A 16,986-nucleotide genomic window follows, 5' to 3' on the forward strand; every position below is an offset into this window, starting at 1 on the left:
TATTTTTGTTTTTTTTTTAAGAACAAGTCAAATACATAGAAGAACAAAACATAGTTAAGCAATTAGTTCAAATCAAATCTCGACAAAAACAAGGATCAAATTAGGGGATTTCAACAATAACGGGTTATGGGTTAATATTGAGAGTAAATCAATTAATGGTTTGTTAGGCTCAAAGGGGTTCACTAATGGTTAATTATGAAGGTAGGCTTTTGTGGAGTGAGTGGATTAAACCTAAGTGCCTTTATCATCTTGACATATCAAATCAAATGGTATGGTCTTGACATGCATGATCAAGCAAGTTCTAGAATAACAATTCAATACTGACGCACTCAAAGCAACAATAAAAGTGAGCATGAAAGAAATAATAGATGTTCTAAAGGCTCAAAATCTCACAAAAATTATGGCTTTTTGATGTTTAAACCTGTGAATTTCAACTCAAGATAATACCTAAACTTGGGAAAAACAACCTAAAAGTTTTTAATTCTTCAAAAATCAACTTATCATGCTTGATTCCCTAATGTCTTAACGTTTAAATGTTCAATGCATAAATGCTTATGTTTTAATTCAAGACATATCAATAACAATCATAAATTAATTAAAATTCATTCTAATAGTGATATGAGTGATTCACGTAAGAATAAGACACAATTCATGGATTTCTAATTATGATATAAAAGACTCCTCCAGACTTAAGATGCACATTGCCCTCAATGTACAAAGATAGATATATTAAAAAGATAGATTTATAATCATAAGATAGTGAGAGAAGTGAAACTTCCTGAATGATAAATGAATTCCTTGAACTGGAGTTTTGGAGAATAAGCGGCGTGAAAGTGTAGGAGGATACTTTGGTGGTGGTAGAGGTTCATTAGTCCATAAGTCCTGCACCAAAAGAATATTATATCTAGTGGTAGCTATGGTCGTGGTCGAGCAGGACATGGCAGTCGTAGAGAACCTTTCTCGGTGGAGTTTTTAGGTCCTATGCGATGACGAGCTTTGAAGCTCTTTATAACTGTGATAGAATCTGGAACTTTTTAGGAAATATAAGGAAGTATAATTACTCGTAATGAAATAGCCGAAATTTAAAAATTGTAAAAACTCAAGATAAAATAGTATTAACAGGAAATAAAAAGTAATTTCAAAATATAAAGATAAAGCTAAGATATATAATAGGTGTTTATAGAGAAATTGGGGCACACGGCCATGAGGCACGCCCGTGTGCCTTTGTTTCAGCCTGTGCGTTTCGTGGTTTTCAAAATTGGGCGCATCGGTGTACTCAGCCATGTTGCACGACCGTGTCAATGTTCGTTCGCTTCTCCCACTCCCGTGTATGTAGGCAAATGCCCATGTTAAATTGACAGGTTTGCCCACGGTTGCAAAACACAAGCATGTCGCACGCCCGTGTTACATTCTTAGTTTCAACCACGGTTTTAGGGCACGGCCGTGTCGTACGCCTGTGTTGTTTTGGCAGTTTCACCCACGGCCATGTCGCACGGCCGTGACAACTTATTGTATCCTATGTTGGGGAAAAAATCTTGCCCTGTTTTCACACGGCCTAATGCACGCACGTGTGCCTGGCCGTGTGGTCTTTAGAAAGTCTGCATTCCATGATTCGGTTAGTATGTTAGATGCTAAAAACTAAAATTTTAAAGAAATTAACACTGTTAATGCTTGGGTTGCCTCCGGAGAAGCACTTATTTATAGTCTAAGCTCGACTTAACTCTCTTTTGCATAGTCAAGGTGGAGTGAGAAGTTTACACTCCTCGTCCCTGCTATAAATTTTATCAACATAAGGTTTAAGATGAGTATTGTTTACCCAAAAGTACCAAATTTGGGATGAATTACCTCGACTGTACCATATGGGAAAATACTGAGTACCGTAAGAGGAATTTCTTCATTAGTTTCAGAAGTGGTAATGCGAGGATCTGCTGCATCTAGTAGTACTTCGTCTCCAACCTTAAGTTGATTTGATGAGGTATTGAGCTCGTCCTGGCTGGGTTTCGGCCTATCGGGTGTTCTCGATTTCTATGTCTTCCATTCATCTAGCTCCTCGATTTGTAGCCTCTATTCTTCATAGATAGGTCCCTTATTGTTGTTTGAACACGGCTCATATACATTCTTTGTAACTATTTCCTGCACAGAAGGTTTCACCACGTGATCAGTACTAGTAGAATAATTTATACAACCACATTCAATTTTTGATGTGTTACTCAAATTACGAGCTTGAAGGGTGATTGTTTTGTCTCCCACACGAACTGTGAGTTCACCTGTACCAACATCAATAATGGCTCTAGCAGTCGCTAAAAAGGGTCATCCTAAAATGAAATTCCATGTCTAGAACAACAAAGTCTACTGGGTATATAAATTTATCGATCTTAACAAGAACATCTTCAATGATACCCCTAGGAAATCTAATGGTTTTATCAGCCAATTGAACGCTCATCCTAGTTTGTTTGGGTTTTACAAGACCTAGCTGTTTAAACATTTTATAAGGCATAACATTAATGCTTGCCCCTAAGTCAGCCAATGCATGATGAACATCTAAACTATCAATTAAACAAGGAATCGTAAAACTCCCTGGATCTTTCAATTTGTTGGGTAGCTTATTCTGTAATATGGCTGAGCAAACTGCATTCAATTCCACATGCGATGCGTCATCCAACTTTCGTTTATTTGTTAAAAGCTCCTTTAAGAATTTGACTGCGTTTGGCATCAGCGAAAGGACTTCAATAAACGGTCAGTTTATATGTAGTTTCTTTAAAAGTTTAAGGAATTTACCAAATTGTTCATCTGATCGGCCTTTCCTTGTTACATTGGGGTATAGCACATGAGGTTTATATTCTGTACTCACCAGCTTTGGGTCATTTTGGCCTACCTCATTCTTACCTTTGCTTACCACTGTTTCTAGCCTTGGTTTTGCAACTAATCCTTCCTCATTTTGCATTGCAATCGCGTTGAATTGCTCCCTTGGGTCAGATTCAGTGTTGTTTGGCAGGCTACCTTGTGGTCATTCAGAAATCAACTTGGCGAGTTGTCCAACCTGAGTTTCGAGCCCCTGGATTAATGCTTGTTGATTTTTGAGTGCTGTCTCGGTATTCTGAAAATGAGTTTCTGACACCGAGATGAATTTGGTTAGCTTCTCCTCAAGGTTCGGCTTCTTTTCTTGCTGGTAAGGTGGTTGTCGAAAACCCGAAGGATGTTGTGGCCATTGATTTCCTTGACCGCTCATTGAGAAATTGGGATGGTTCCTCTAACCTTAATTATAAGTGTTACTATATCGGTTATTTTGGGGTCTAGAGTTATTGTTACCCATATATTGGACTTGTTCCTCCTCGATGTTGGGGTTGAAAGGTTGATATTCTGTGCATGCTCCTCCTCCATTCGAATCGCAGCTCATCACTGGAGGTACCTGAGTAGAACCACACAAATCGTCAATCTTTTTATTTAAGAGTTCTACTTGGTTAGATAGCATAGTAACCGCGTCGAGGTTGAAAACACCGACTAATTTCGTCAGCTTTGTTCTCATAACTTGACACTGATAGTTATTCAATGACATCTCCTCAATAAATTCGTAAGCCACCTCAGGTGTCTTATTATTGATAGTTCCTCCAGTGGCTACATCAATCATTTGCCGAGTCGAAGGATTTAGGCCATTATTAAACGTTTGAACCTGTAGCCAAAACAGTAACCCATGGTGAGGGAACCTTCTCAAAAGGTCCTTGTATCTCTCCCATGCATCGTAGAGTGTTTCTAAATCCATCTGCATAAAAGAAGAGATATCATTACATAATTTGGCTGTTTTAGCCGGCAAAAAATATTTTAATAAAAACTTTTCGGTCGTTTGTTCCCAAGTAGTGATTGACCCTCGTGGTAACGAGTTCAACCATTGTTTAGCCTTATTCCTTAATGAAAAGGGAAACAACCGAAGGCGAATGGCATAATCAGAAACGCCATTAATTTTAAAGGTATCGCAAAATTCTAGGAAATTTGCCAAGTGAGCATTGGGATCCTCGTCCTGCAAACCATCAAACTGAACAAACTATTGTATCATTTGAATTGTGTTAGGTTTCAGTTCAAAATTATTTGTAGCAATAGCAGGTCTAACTATACTTGACTCATTTCTTATTAAATTAGGTTTAGCATAATCATACATAGTGCGTGGAGCAGACTCTAATTTACCGGATCAGCAGCAATCGCGGGAGGTAGTGGATTTTCTTGGTTTTCAGCCATCTCCTCGGTTGTCATTGAAGTATCGTCCTCTTGTTCATCCTTTGTGTATCTTGGGCTTCGCCTTATTTCTCTCTGGTGTCTGCGAACTGTGCGATCGATCTCACCGTTAAAAAGTAGTAGTCCTGACGGGTTTCTTTTGGTTATAAACTTGAAAAACCTGTCAGAAGAAAATAAATGAAGAATTAGAAAATAAAATAAAATTTAAATTGCAATAAAAGTAAAACGGCTAAAGTAATAAAAATCCAGTGTTCCTAATATCCTAGTTCCCCGGCAACGGCGTCAAAAACTTAATTGCGTGAAATTCGTAACAGGTTTTAAAAATTTATAAATGAATCGTTCTAGAGACTAACTTATTATCACGATTAAGGTAAGTATACCTATCAAATAGTAGTATAGCTCAACAAGACCGGATTGTCGAACTCAAAGGAACTACGAGTACTAGTATTTACTTCCTTTTTATTATCCAGCTTAAAAATTAAGAGGTTCAGTTATCTAAACTAATTTCTAACTAAGAATGCTTAGAAAGAAAAGTCGGGAAAATTCTTTTGGAAAAATTCGATTGATTGAGACAATACCTAAGGAAAAATCCACCTAAACTTCACTTGTTATTTGACTCTGAATCAGACGATTTAATCGTTTGACTTGATCCGTACAAATCCCTAAGTTATATTATTATCTCTCTCAAGACTAATAATGTCTAACCCTAGGTTGAATAATTGAAATCTCTTTCTAATTAACACCCTAGAATTGCATTAACTTGATCTATGGATTCCCTATTAGGTTTCATCCTAATCCGAAAAAATCTTGTCCCCCTATCTTTAGGTGCGCAATCAACTTTTCTTAATTATGAAAATTTTTCTTTTAAACAGGGTCTATTCCTCCTCTGAATAAGAGCGTTAACTTGAATCAATATCCTGGAATATTAAAACAAGAATTAAGAACACATAATTAAGAACAAGTCAAATATTTATCATACAATTCAAATAATAATAACAGGATCTATCTTAGGTTTCATTCCCCTTAGGTATTTAAGGGGTTTAGTTCATATTTACGAAAGAAAACATCTCAAAAGCATAAAGATAACAAAACATAAGAAAACCTAAAACTCCTGAAGGAACTTGAAGGGAGATCTCCAGTCTTGATGATGAATCCGGCTCTTGAGATGGATCAATCAGCTTTCCTTGAGTAATTCCTTGCTTCCTACTCTGCGTCCCCCTCCTAAGTGCCTCCTCAATTGTTTACATAGGCTTTTGAATGCCTAAGAGCCCTAAAAATTGGCATTTTTCGGATAGGACTAAACTTGGGCTCGACAGGGACATGCCCGTGTGCAATTACTCCAGCTCGTGGTTAAGGCTGTTAAATAGGCACGGGCGTGTGGTCTACCCGTGTAATTCATGCTTCGATCCTACCAAATTGAAACGGCCGTGTGACATGCCAGTGTGAGGAAGTCTAGGCCGCGTTGTTTTCCCATGTGGGTCCAATTTCTCCGTTTTCAGCCCGTTTCTTGCTCTTTTTACTCTTCTATGCTCACCTAAGTATAAAACATGAAATTAAAGGATTAGGAGCATCGAAGTCACCAAATCTAAGGAGAAATCATTCGTAAATGTGCTAAGCATGGGATAAAAATATGTATAAATTACGGTTTATCAAATACCCCCACACTTAAGCATTAGCTTGTCCTCAAGAAAAATCCTCAACTCACGATCAAAATAAATTCTTCTCAATTTATAATCCCTATCAATAATATCTAAAAATAATTCATAAGTATTTATACATTGAAAATTCAACTAAAAGTACATCAAAGTTTCAGACATTCTAAGTTGAGCATTTTATCATGAAAACATAGGTATCTCCCATCATCTAAGTGATTACCTTGATCAAAATATCACAGAGTTTAACATCCTCACTAAAGATTCACTCAAATTACTCAAGGTGTTTAAAGACATCAATTAAAACACTTATTAGTCAATATGAGAAGTTATTACCATAGGCTTGCTTGAAAATCAAATCTCTACCACGATATATTGAGATGATAACTCAATCAAAAAGGTCTTTAGAAGGTTGTAATGTGGCTTTGGTTAGGGGGTCTGGTCACAAGCTGAAAGAAAAGATTAGAATCGATATTGAATTGAAAAATTACCTAGCGAGAAAAATGACTAGTCATTAGTTGAATACAAGTGAGCTTCTTATCAGAATATGGAATTAACACTCAAGCTCAAAAAATGGCAAGTTACTACTAATATGTATGTAAGTATTGCTGTTGTTTTTGTTTTTTTTTTTAAAAAAACAAGTCAAATACATAGAAGAACAAAACATAGCTAAGCAATTAGTTCAAATCAAATCTCGAAAAAAATAGGGATCAAATTAGGGGATTTCAACAATAATGTGTTATAGGTTAATATTGAGGATAAATCAATTAATGGTTTGTTAGGCTCAAAGGGATTCACTAAGGGTTAATTATGAAGGTAGGCTTTTGTGGAGTGAGTGGCTTAAACCTAAATGCCTTTATCATCTTGACATATCAAATCAAATGGTGTGGTCTTGACATTCATAATGATGCAAGTTCTAGAATAACAATTCAATACTGATGCACTCAAAGCAATAATAAACGTGAGCATGAAATAAAAAATAGATGCTCTAAAGGCTCAAAATCTCACAAAAATTATGGCTTTTTGATGTTTAAACCTATTAATTTCAACTCAAGATAATACCTAAACTTGAGAAAAACAACGTAAAAGTTTTTAATTCTTTAAAAATCAACTTATCATACTTGATGCCCTAATGTCTTAAAGTTTAAACACTCAATGCATAAATGCCTATGTTTTAATTCAAGACATATCAATAAAAATCATAAATTAATTAAAATTCATTCTAATAGTGATATGAGTGATTCACGTGAGAATAAGACACAATTCAGGGATTTCTAATGATGATATAAATGACGCCCCCGCACTTAAGATGTACATTGCCCTCAATGTACAAAGATAGATATATTAAAAAGATAGATTTATAATCATAAGATAGAGAGAGAAGTGAAACTTCCTGAATGATGAATGAACTCCTTGAATTGGAGTTATGGAGAATAATCGGCGTGAGAGTGGAGGAGGATACTCCGGTGGTGGTAGAGTTTCATTAGTCCATAAGTCCTGCGCTAAAAGAATATTATATCTGGTGGTAGCTATGGTCGTGGTTGAGCAGGACATGGCAGTCGTGGAGAACCTTTCCCGGTGGAGTTTTTAGTTCCTATGCGATGATGAGCTTTGGAGCTCTTTATAGCTGTGATAGAATTAGGAACTTTTTAGGAAATATAAGGAAGCATAATTACTTGTAATGAAATAGCCGAAATTTAAAATTGTAAAATAATATTATAAAACCTAATAAAAATAAGCTTAAAGAAAAATAAAAAGTGGTATTAAAATAAAAACATAAAATAATAAATAAAAGTTTTTAAACATCTTCATCGCTGGATGGTTCGCAAGGTGGGGGTGGCGATGAGATGTAGAAATGCTGACAAATCTGTTGTAGAGTAGTATCAATGTTATCGAAGCGCTAAAAACACTGTTGCTCAAATTGAGTAAGGCGCTTAGAGATGTCAGCGTATGAAGCCGCTGCATGAATTGGACGAGAGGAGGGTGGTGGTTGAGTCAGTTGATCCTCGTGATGTGGAGGGATATCATTAGGAATGACCTCTGGGTCCTTCTCCTCGATGGACTGGGTAATGTGGTACTGAGGAGCGTATGTGCCACGTAATTTCTCGATCATCCTTATACTTAGCGTGCTCAAGATGCCCTGTGGGGACATCTGGCTGATGAGAGTGAGAGAGGATGATTGGGCTACTGTATTGAGAGCCCGAAGTGTCGAGCTAATCGAGTCATATAGGGCCCGATAGAGATGACCCCTCTCCTGTGCCGCTCCGTCTGGTTGCGAATGGTGAAGGCAATAAAGTAGGCGAGGTCGATAGCGTGCTCGTTTGCCATACTCCATAAGAAATAGGCGTCCTCGGTGGTGACGATGCCGATGCTCTCTCGTCTCCCTATTCGAGTTTGAGCCAAGATGGCGTGTAGATTCCTCAAGGAATGAGGGAGAGCCGATGCCTTGGAGCGACTAGGATCATAGTTAGCTGAGGCAGGGACGAGGTCCCTCCAACATTTTGAGGGAGAGTAGTGGATGTGGCGGTGGAGAGTGTCGAGGTTATTTTCGTCCATAAACTCCTCCATGTACAGTCCTAGTGCAATCTCGAACTCGGGTACCATCAACTGGCGTACTAGACCACTAAAGCGGAACTGGACTGTTCCAGGATCGTCGAAGTTGGTCATGACGGTCTAAATATGGAACGTCGAGTAGAGTTCCAATGTAAACTCGAGGTACGTCGACTCGACGATCTCAAAAAATAGCCCCCACAGGTTAGTCATTAGGACGGTTCGGACCGCGTCAGCCAATTGAATCTACTCGAGTGGGGCCCAGTCAATGCAACGGCCCACACCTAGGGGTCGGGCCCATAATATCTAATATAATTCCTCTTGGGGTCCCAATGGAACTTGGAGGAATGGGTGCCTAATCTCCGTGGTAGGACCTGAGGATGACGCTGCTCCTTTCCTCTTCTTCGAGGCGGGAACAACAGTCTTCTTACCACGTGAGGACGACATTGTACCTGCATTGAAAAATCGAAGTTTAATCAACATGCCCCAAGAATAGTATGGAAAATCAATGCTAAATATGAATATTTTATGAGATTTACGTACGAGATGATAAAAACTAAAACCACTAAATATATCTAGTTAGAGGATTATGGAAATAATGAATGAATGCATGTGAGTAGGCATAAATTTCATGGAAACAAAGAAAAATGGAAGAGCATAGCTTAATGGAGTAACTAAAATGACAAAAGTTTTTATTAAACAAGCACTAGTATTTTACTATTCTAACTATGAATATTCAAAAATAGTTCAATATAGCAAAAGAATCATGAAATAAGCAACATATTTAAAGAAAATAGAGAGAAAAGAGTAAACAAACGCAAAAATAAGGAACTTGGGGCGTCAGAATCGGTGTTGTAGGCGGCGCACGGGCGTGGGGGTAAGACCTGTGGAGTTGCAGCGGCTAGGGTTAGGGATTTTTGGGGAGGGATAAGATAAATAGTGAAGGGTTTATATAGATTTTGCGGCACACGGGCGTGTCCAATTTTTGCCCGTGTGTTTCGTGAATTTTGAATTTGGGCGTGTCTGACAGTTGGCCCACGCCCGTGTGGCTTGGGCGTGTAGGCGCATAAGGCCGTGTTGTAGGACTGTGTCTTGCTTAGTTTCAACCAAGGTTTCAAGGCACGGGCATGTCGCACGCCCGTGTTTTTTTGTCAGTTTCGCCCACGGCCATGTCACACGGCCGTGGCAACTTATCGTATCCCGTGTTTGGTAAAAAATCTTGCCCAGTTTTTACACGGCCTAATGCATGCCTGTGTGCCTGGTCGTGTAGTCTTTAGAAAGTCTGCGTTCCATGATTCGATTAGTATGTTAGATGTTAAAAATTAAAGTTTTAAAAAAATTAACACTGTTAATGCTCGGGTTGCCTCCTGAGAAACGCTTATTTATTGTCTAAGATCGACTTACCTCACTTTTGCATAGTCAAGGTGGAGCGAGGAGTTTACACTCCTCATCCCTGCTATAAATTTTATCAACATAAGGTTTAAGACGAGTATTGTTTACCTTAAATGTGCCGGATTTGGGATGATTTACCTAGACTGTACCATATGGAAAAATACTGAGTACCGTAAGAGGAATTTCTTCATTAGTTTCAAAAGTGGTAATGCGAGGATCTGCTGCATCTAGTAGTACTTTGTCTCCAACCTTAAGTTGATTTGGTAAGGAATTGAGCTCGTCCTAGCTCGGTTTTGGCCTATCGGGTGTTCTCGATTTCTAAGTCCGTCATTCATCTAGCTCATCGATTTGTAGCCTTTATTCTTCATAGATAGGTCCCTTGTTATTGTTTGAACACGGGTCATATACATTCTTTGTAACTATTTCATGCACAGAAGGTTTCACCACGTGATCAGTACTAGTAGAATGATTTATACAACCACCTTCAATTTTTGATGTGTTACTCGAATTACGAGCTTGAAGGGTGATTGTTTTGTCTCCCACACGAAGTGTGAGTTCACCTGTACCAACATCAATAATGGTTCTAGCAGTCGCTAAAAAGGGTCGTCCTAAAATTAAATTCCATGTCTAGAACAACAAAGTTTACTGGGTATATAAATTTATCGATCTTAACAAGAACATCTTCAATGATGCCCCTAGGAAATCTAATGGTTTTATCAGCCAATAGAATGCTCATCCTAGTTTTTTTGGGTTTCCCACGACCTAGCTGTTTAAACATTTTGTAAGGCTTAACATTAATGCTTGCCCCTAAGTCAGCTAATGCATGATGAACATCTAAACTACCAATTAAACAAAGAATCGTAAAACTCCCTGGATCTTTCAATTTTTTGGGTAGCTTATTCTGTAATATGGCTGAGTAAACTGCATTTAATTCCACATGCGGCACCTCATCCAACTTTCATTTATTTGTTAAAAACTGCTTTAAGAATTTGACTGCCTTTGGCATATGCGAAAGGACTTCAATAAACGGTAAGTTTATATGTAGTTTCTTTAAAAGTTTAAGGAATTTACCAAATTGTTCATCTGATCAGTCTTTCCTTGTCACATTGGGGTATGGCACATGAGGTTTATATTCAGTACTCACTGGCTTTGGATCATTTTGGCCTATCTCATTCTTACCTTTGCTTACCATCGTTTCTGGCCTTAGTTTTGCAACTACCCCTTCCTCATCTTGAATGGAAATCACGTTGAGCTGCTCCCTTTGGTTAGATTCAGTGTTGCTTGGTAGGCTACCTTGTGATCGTTCAAAAATGAACTTAGCAAGTAGTCCAATCTGAGTTGCGAGCCCCTGGATTGATGCTTGTTGATTTTTTAGTGTTGTCTCAGTATTCTGAAAATGAATTTCTGACACCGAGATGAATTTGGTTAGCATCTCCTTAAGGTTCGACTTCTTTTCTTGCTGGTAAGGTGGTTGTTGAAAACCCGGAGGATGTTGTGGCCTTTGATTTCCTTGACTGCCCCACAAGAAATTGGGATGGTTCCTCCAACCTGCATTATAAGTGTTACTATATGGGTTATTTTGCGGTCTAGAGTTGTTGTTACCCATATATTGACTTGTTCCTTCTCGATGCAAGGGTTGAAGGGTTGATATTCTGTGCATGCTCCTCCTCCATTAAAATCGCAGCTCATCACTGGATGTACCTGTATAGAGCCACACAAACCATCAATCTTTTTATTTAAGAGTTCTACTTGGTTAGATAGCATTGTAATCGCGTCGAGTGTAACGCCGTAATTTTCGGGAATTCTTTGAGTGTTGGCAAATTTTAAATTTTGGTTATCTGTCTGCTTGGCGTAGATTTAATTAGGTTAGTGGGTCTCTAGAAGGCCCAAGTTTAAGTTAAAATCCGATAATTTTAGTTAATTTTAATTCTATAGAAAAAGGGGTTCTAGTTAGCTGGGCTTTAAGGTATTAACTAGGTAAAATAAAACACAAGGAGAGGTGGCGTGTGGCATCACTTGGGGGCTTGAGAGGTGGCGTGTGGATGACCAAGGAGAGCAAAGGTTCGAGTCGCAAGGTAAGCAAATTGGTGATATTAATTTTTATGTACAGAAAAGGTAAGTAGTGGAACTAAAGTGAAAGACTGTCAGGAGAAGATTTAGGAGCTGATAAGGGAGAGGATTTAGGAGCTGATAAAGGAGAAGATTTAGGAGCTGATCAAGGAGCAGGAGTTGGCCGGCCAAGGGCCTCTAGCATGGGAAAATTCGGCTAGCTTAAGTGCCAGTATACATTCGGCATGAGGGGGAAAGTTGTGCCGTTTGCTGACCATTCTCCTCTTCCTTCTTTTATCCTTTTCTCTTCAACTTTTTCTTTTTCTTCTTTTCCTCCATAGCCGAATCTCTCTAACCACCTGTGCATCTCCATCTTTTTCTTCAGACGTTTCTAAAACCTTCATAGCCATTGCCATAAAAAGCCGAAATCCCGAAAACTATACTATTTTCTGTGCCGATTTCTGCTAGCCAATTTTATTATCTTTTCCATCATTCTTGACCGATTCTCTAGTTCTCTAAACCTCAAGGTTCTGTCGACAGGACCATAGCAAAACCCTTCTATTTCAATTTTCTTTTACACAGCTTCAACAAAAGCCGAAAACCCCACTCTATTAGGGACTTGGCCGAATAGTGAGATCACTTAAGGCTCGACTTTTGTTATCATTTGAGGGCTTAGATTAGTATCAGAATTGAGTAGAAATTAATTGGGATCATTGACCGAAGGAACCAGTGGTAAGTCTTTTCAATCTAGTCTTTATTTCGTATTTTAGAAAAGCCGAAACCCCTAAAGGTTAGGGAGGCTGTCGAGTTGGACTTGTAGCCCTAAGGGGTTGTGATAACTGTTTTGTCTTGATAATAATGTGATCTAAAGGCTGCTGATCAAGGGCTTAGACAAGTGGAGCAACGGGATCTAAGTCTAGTCACAAACTTCGGCGAAGGTAGGATTGCTAGTGCCTAAGGTGTTATGGCCGAATAAGGTAAGGAGATATTACGTAGTTCGTTTCGGTAGTAGATTAATGTGGTAGTAATATAATTGTAGGTCGTTCGTGCATGGATCTTGTCAAACGAATCATCATAAAACAGGTGTGTAACTGACACCCCTTTCTTAGTCTAGATCGGCAAAAGCTGAAAAGCTGAAATACCGAAAAACTGGTATTTTGTAGATTTGTGAGTGTGCGAATGCTCGTGAGGTAAATCGATTAATGTTTTTGGTAAGCTGCAATGTTTGGACTGCAAAGTGCATGATTTCTGTGCCCTCAATATTTTTGGGCTTATTGGGCCAAATTTGGAATAAAGGGCCAACAGGCCCAATTCGGTAAGAACCCTCGGTAAGTGATTCTATTAGTACGTGAAAGGTAGGAATATGCATGAAAAACCCTAAAATAGATAAATTACTGAAATTCCTTTAAAAAGTGGAAAATTTACAGTTTTACCCCTAGGAGATAAAGTACTAAAATACCCCTAAGAGTAAATTGACCTAAATGTATGTTTGATTGTTGTTATTTACTGCATGCCATGTTCTTATTATCTGATGCATGGGACTGGGATATTGATGGAGGAAGTACTGAAAGTGGCTTGTCCACGTATTGGAGCCTTTGTCTTAATTTATTGTTAACTGAGTAGCAAGGCTGCAACTGTGGAGTGTAAGGCTGGGTGGGTTGAGTTATTCCCCACATGGAGTGTAGGGCTGGTACGGGTGGAGTGTAGCGGTTGGTAGGTTGAGTAGTCTTCCCAAATGGGCTTGTATATGTTTATTGATGTTGCATGTATTTTGAAATGAGTCTATGAGCCGTACTGTTATCTGAATAAGGGGCTAAGGCCCAGTTTAATGTAATCTGGAAAGGGCTCTGGCCCAGTATCACTGTTATCTGAATGGGCTTAGGCCCGATGGGCTTGAGCTGACCTAGGCTTTGAATGGGTTTTCCTTACACACTGAGTTTCCAAACTCACCCCTTCTTTAACCTTGCAGGTGGGCCTTCATGTGAGTGTCTTGGAGCCAGAGGGGATTCAGAGTGGCCATGGTGAACGCTTTTGGGTTTGAAAAAGAGACTGGTTTTCTTAAGCTATTATTAATTACTATTTAATTTTTGGGTTGTAATAAGGCCATTTTAACTTTATTTTCTTTTTTGATTTTATGGGATTATATTATTTTTAATATCTTTATTCTGGTGGATAATAATTCAAATGGGCTAGGCTTAGGGCGTGATTTTAAAACGATACTTGCTTTTAAAATAACATGATGTCACGAATATTCGATTTATCAAGGATAACCACTCAAAGAAGTTTCAATCCGTTATAACCAAGTGTGGCAATGGATATGGGCATGTCTAGGATTGGGGTGCTACATTTAGTGGTATTAGAGCCCAGTTGCAACAATTCAGCTGTGGATCGGGTCCAAAAAGGGTTTTCAAAACTTTATGCCAAAAAGGGTATTTTTGGAAAAACTTGACTTTTGAAAATAAATTTTACATTTAAAGGGATAATCTTGAACTTGTTTTTTTAAATGTTTGAAAAATGGATTTCAAAAAGCCTAAATCTTTTGAGTTTATCTGAAACCGATGAGGTGGCTGCTTGAATCCCGGCACCAAGGTCGTAAGTACCTTTACATTTTACACACCGAATCTGCATCTTGTAGTTAGTACTAGGCCTTAGCGATAGTACTATAGATAATGTAGCATAAAGGCTACAAAACTAAGACTGTAGGGTAAACTAAGCCCTAGGAAACTGAGACAGTAGCTAAACTGTGGTTAAGCGAGAACAACTCTGAAACCTTATCTGTTCATAAGATATTCTATAATAAACAGTGGAAACAGTAAACTAACTGCATAAAATTCGTAATCAGATAAATCGATATGAGTACAAGAGCTACTCGAGGAAGAGGCTGTGGTCGAGGCCGAGGTAGTACTCAAGCTGGATCTTCGTCTTCTGAGCACATACCCGTTGGGGTAGCACAACCACTACTGGTGGTTGAGAATGGGCTGTATGATCGGGCCGCGGGGGATGACGCTCTGTCCCAGGCCATGTTAAGAGTTTTGGAAAAGGTGGCCGGAGCTAATATCGGACCCATGAATAGGGGGTCCATTTCTGAGCGACTCCGGGCCAACGAAGCAGAATTTTTTAGGGGTGTATCTGGAGTAGCCCCAAATGTGGCTGAGTACTGGCTGGAAGCTACGGAGTTGATTATGGATGACCTGGACTGCTCAGTGGAGCAAAAGTTAAAAGGGGCGGTGTCCTTACTGCGGGACGAGGCATATCAGTGGTGGATCACTGTGAGAGAGGGTACCCCAGCTGAGAGGGTAACTTGGGAGTTGTTTAAGCAGTCCTTCAAGGCGAAGTATGCCGGAGCTAGCTATATGGATCTTGTGAAGGAAGGAATTCTGAACGACCCGTGGTGGTAAGACCGTTGCTGAATATGAGGCAGAGTTTCTGCGATTGAGCCGGTATACTAGTGGTATTGTCTCTACCGAATATCAGCGTAGTGTTCGCTTTGAGGATGGCCTCAGGGATGAGCTAAGGGTGCTCATAGCTCCGCAGAAAGAGCGGGATTTTCCTGCACTGGTAGAAAAGGCTAAGATAGCCGAAGAGGTGAAACAAGTGAGCAGCGGAATCGTGTGAGGATTGAAATCGGTTCAGAGAGATCTTGGACCATTTGGTCTTTGCAAACCAGAATGTTAAGAGAGCTAGGATGGAGGAACCAGTTCGAGCGGTTTCGGTGAACACTGTTAGATCACAAGTTTGTGGAGGTTGTGGTAGAATGCATCTGGAGGAATGTTGGAAACATTCTGGGGCTTGTCTTCGTTGTGGATCAAAGGAACATAAGGTCAGGGATTGTCCTAGGAGGCCAGCTCAGGCTCAAGTGGTTGAACAAAGGGCTGTGCAACCCGTCCAACTAGGGCGAGGTGGACCGCCACCATCGAGAGGTCGTGACCAAGGTCACGGTGGTAATGGCCATGGACGTGGGGCACCTGGTAGGGGCACTGCTAACACTGAGGCTCGTCAGCCAGCTTTGGTATATGCTGCTCGTCGCCACGAGGAGGGTGACACACCTGATGTCATAACTAGTACGTTTTTTATCTCTGACGTACCCTATACTGCTCTAATAGATGTGGGGTCAACTCATTCATATGTAGTATGTGATATTTCTAGGGCATTGAGTGTTCACTTTGAGGAGATTGTGTGTGGGGTAACTGTGATAAGTCCGTTAGGTCAATCAGTTAAAGTAGAGAAACTTTTTAGGGAGGTGCCTTTAGAGACTCAAGGTAGGATTTTCTGTGGAGACTTAATGAAGTTACCGTTCGGAGAATTCAATTTGATCTTAGGGATGGATTGGCTGACCAGGCATAGGGCAACGTTGGATTGTGCGGTTAAGAGGATGGTGTTAAGGACTATTGAGGATGAGGAGGTAATGATTATTGGGGAATGAAGAGATTACTTGTCCAATATTGTATTGGCTTTAAGGGCTAAGAAACTGATGCACAAGGGATGCGAGACGTACTTGGATTTTATAAATCAAGTTGAAACTGGGGATCTGACTGTGGATACCGTCAGGACTGTTAGGGAATTCTGAGATGTTTTTCCGGAGGAGCTTCCTAGATTGCCTCCGAATCGGGAAGTGGAGTTTGGAATCGATTTGTTGCCTGGAATAGCTCCAGTATCCATTACACCCTATAGAATGGCACCGATGGAGTTAGTGGAACTGAAAGCTCAAATCCAAGAGTTGTTAGATAGGGGCTTCATCAGACCTAGTGTGTCTCCATAGGGAGCACCGGTCCTGTTTGTGAAGAAAAAGGACGGGACAATGTGCATGTGCATCGATTACCGCCAGTTGAACAAACTGACAATAAAGAACAAATATCCACTGCCAAGGATTGATGATTTATTTGACCAACTTAGAAGAGCTTCGGTATTTTCCAAGATTGACCTTCAATCTAGATACCATCAGTTAAGGGTAAAAGAAGTGGATATTCATAAGACAGCATTCAGGACTTGATATGGTCATTACGAGTTATTGGTTATGCCGTTTGGGTTGACGAACGCACCTGCCGCTTTCATGGATCTGATGAATCGAGCGTTCCAACCTTACTTGGACCGATTCGTAGTAGTTTTCATCGATGAT

The 16,986-nt window shown here is 39.6% G+C and overlaps 1 non-coding gene across 1 annotated transcript; it reads left to right on the top strand.

Moving 5' to 3' along the window:
- Window positions 1-3,686: 3,686 nt before the first annotated feature.
- On the top strand, window positions 3,687-3,793 carry LOC128282412 (small nucleolar RNA R71). The gene has a single exon (XR_008272684.1). It is a non-coding gene; the product is annotated as a small nucleolar RNA R71 (small nucleolar RNA).
- Window positions 3,794-16,986: the final 13,193 nt, after the last annotated feature.

The sequence above is a fragment of the Gossypium arboreum genome, chromosome 1 (assembly GCF_025698485.1).
Source record: "Gossypium arboreum isolate Shixiya-1 chromosome 1, ASM2569848v2, whole genome shotgun sequence".
NCBI classification, from domain to species: Eukaryota; Viridiplantae; Streptophyta; class Magnoliopsida; order Malvales; family Malvaceae; genus Gossypium; species Gossypium arboreum.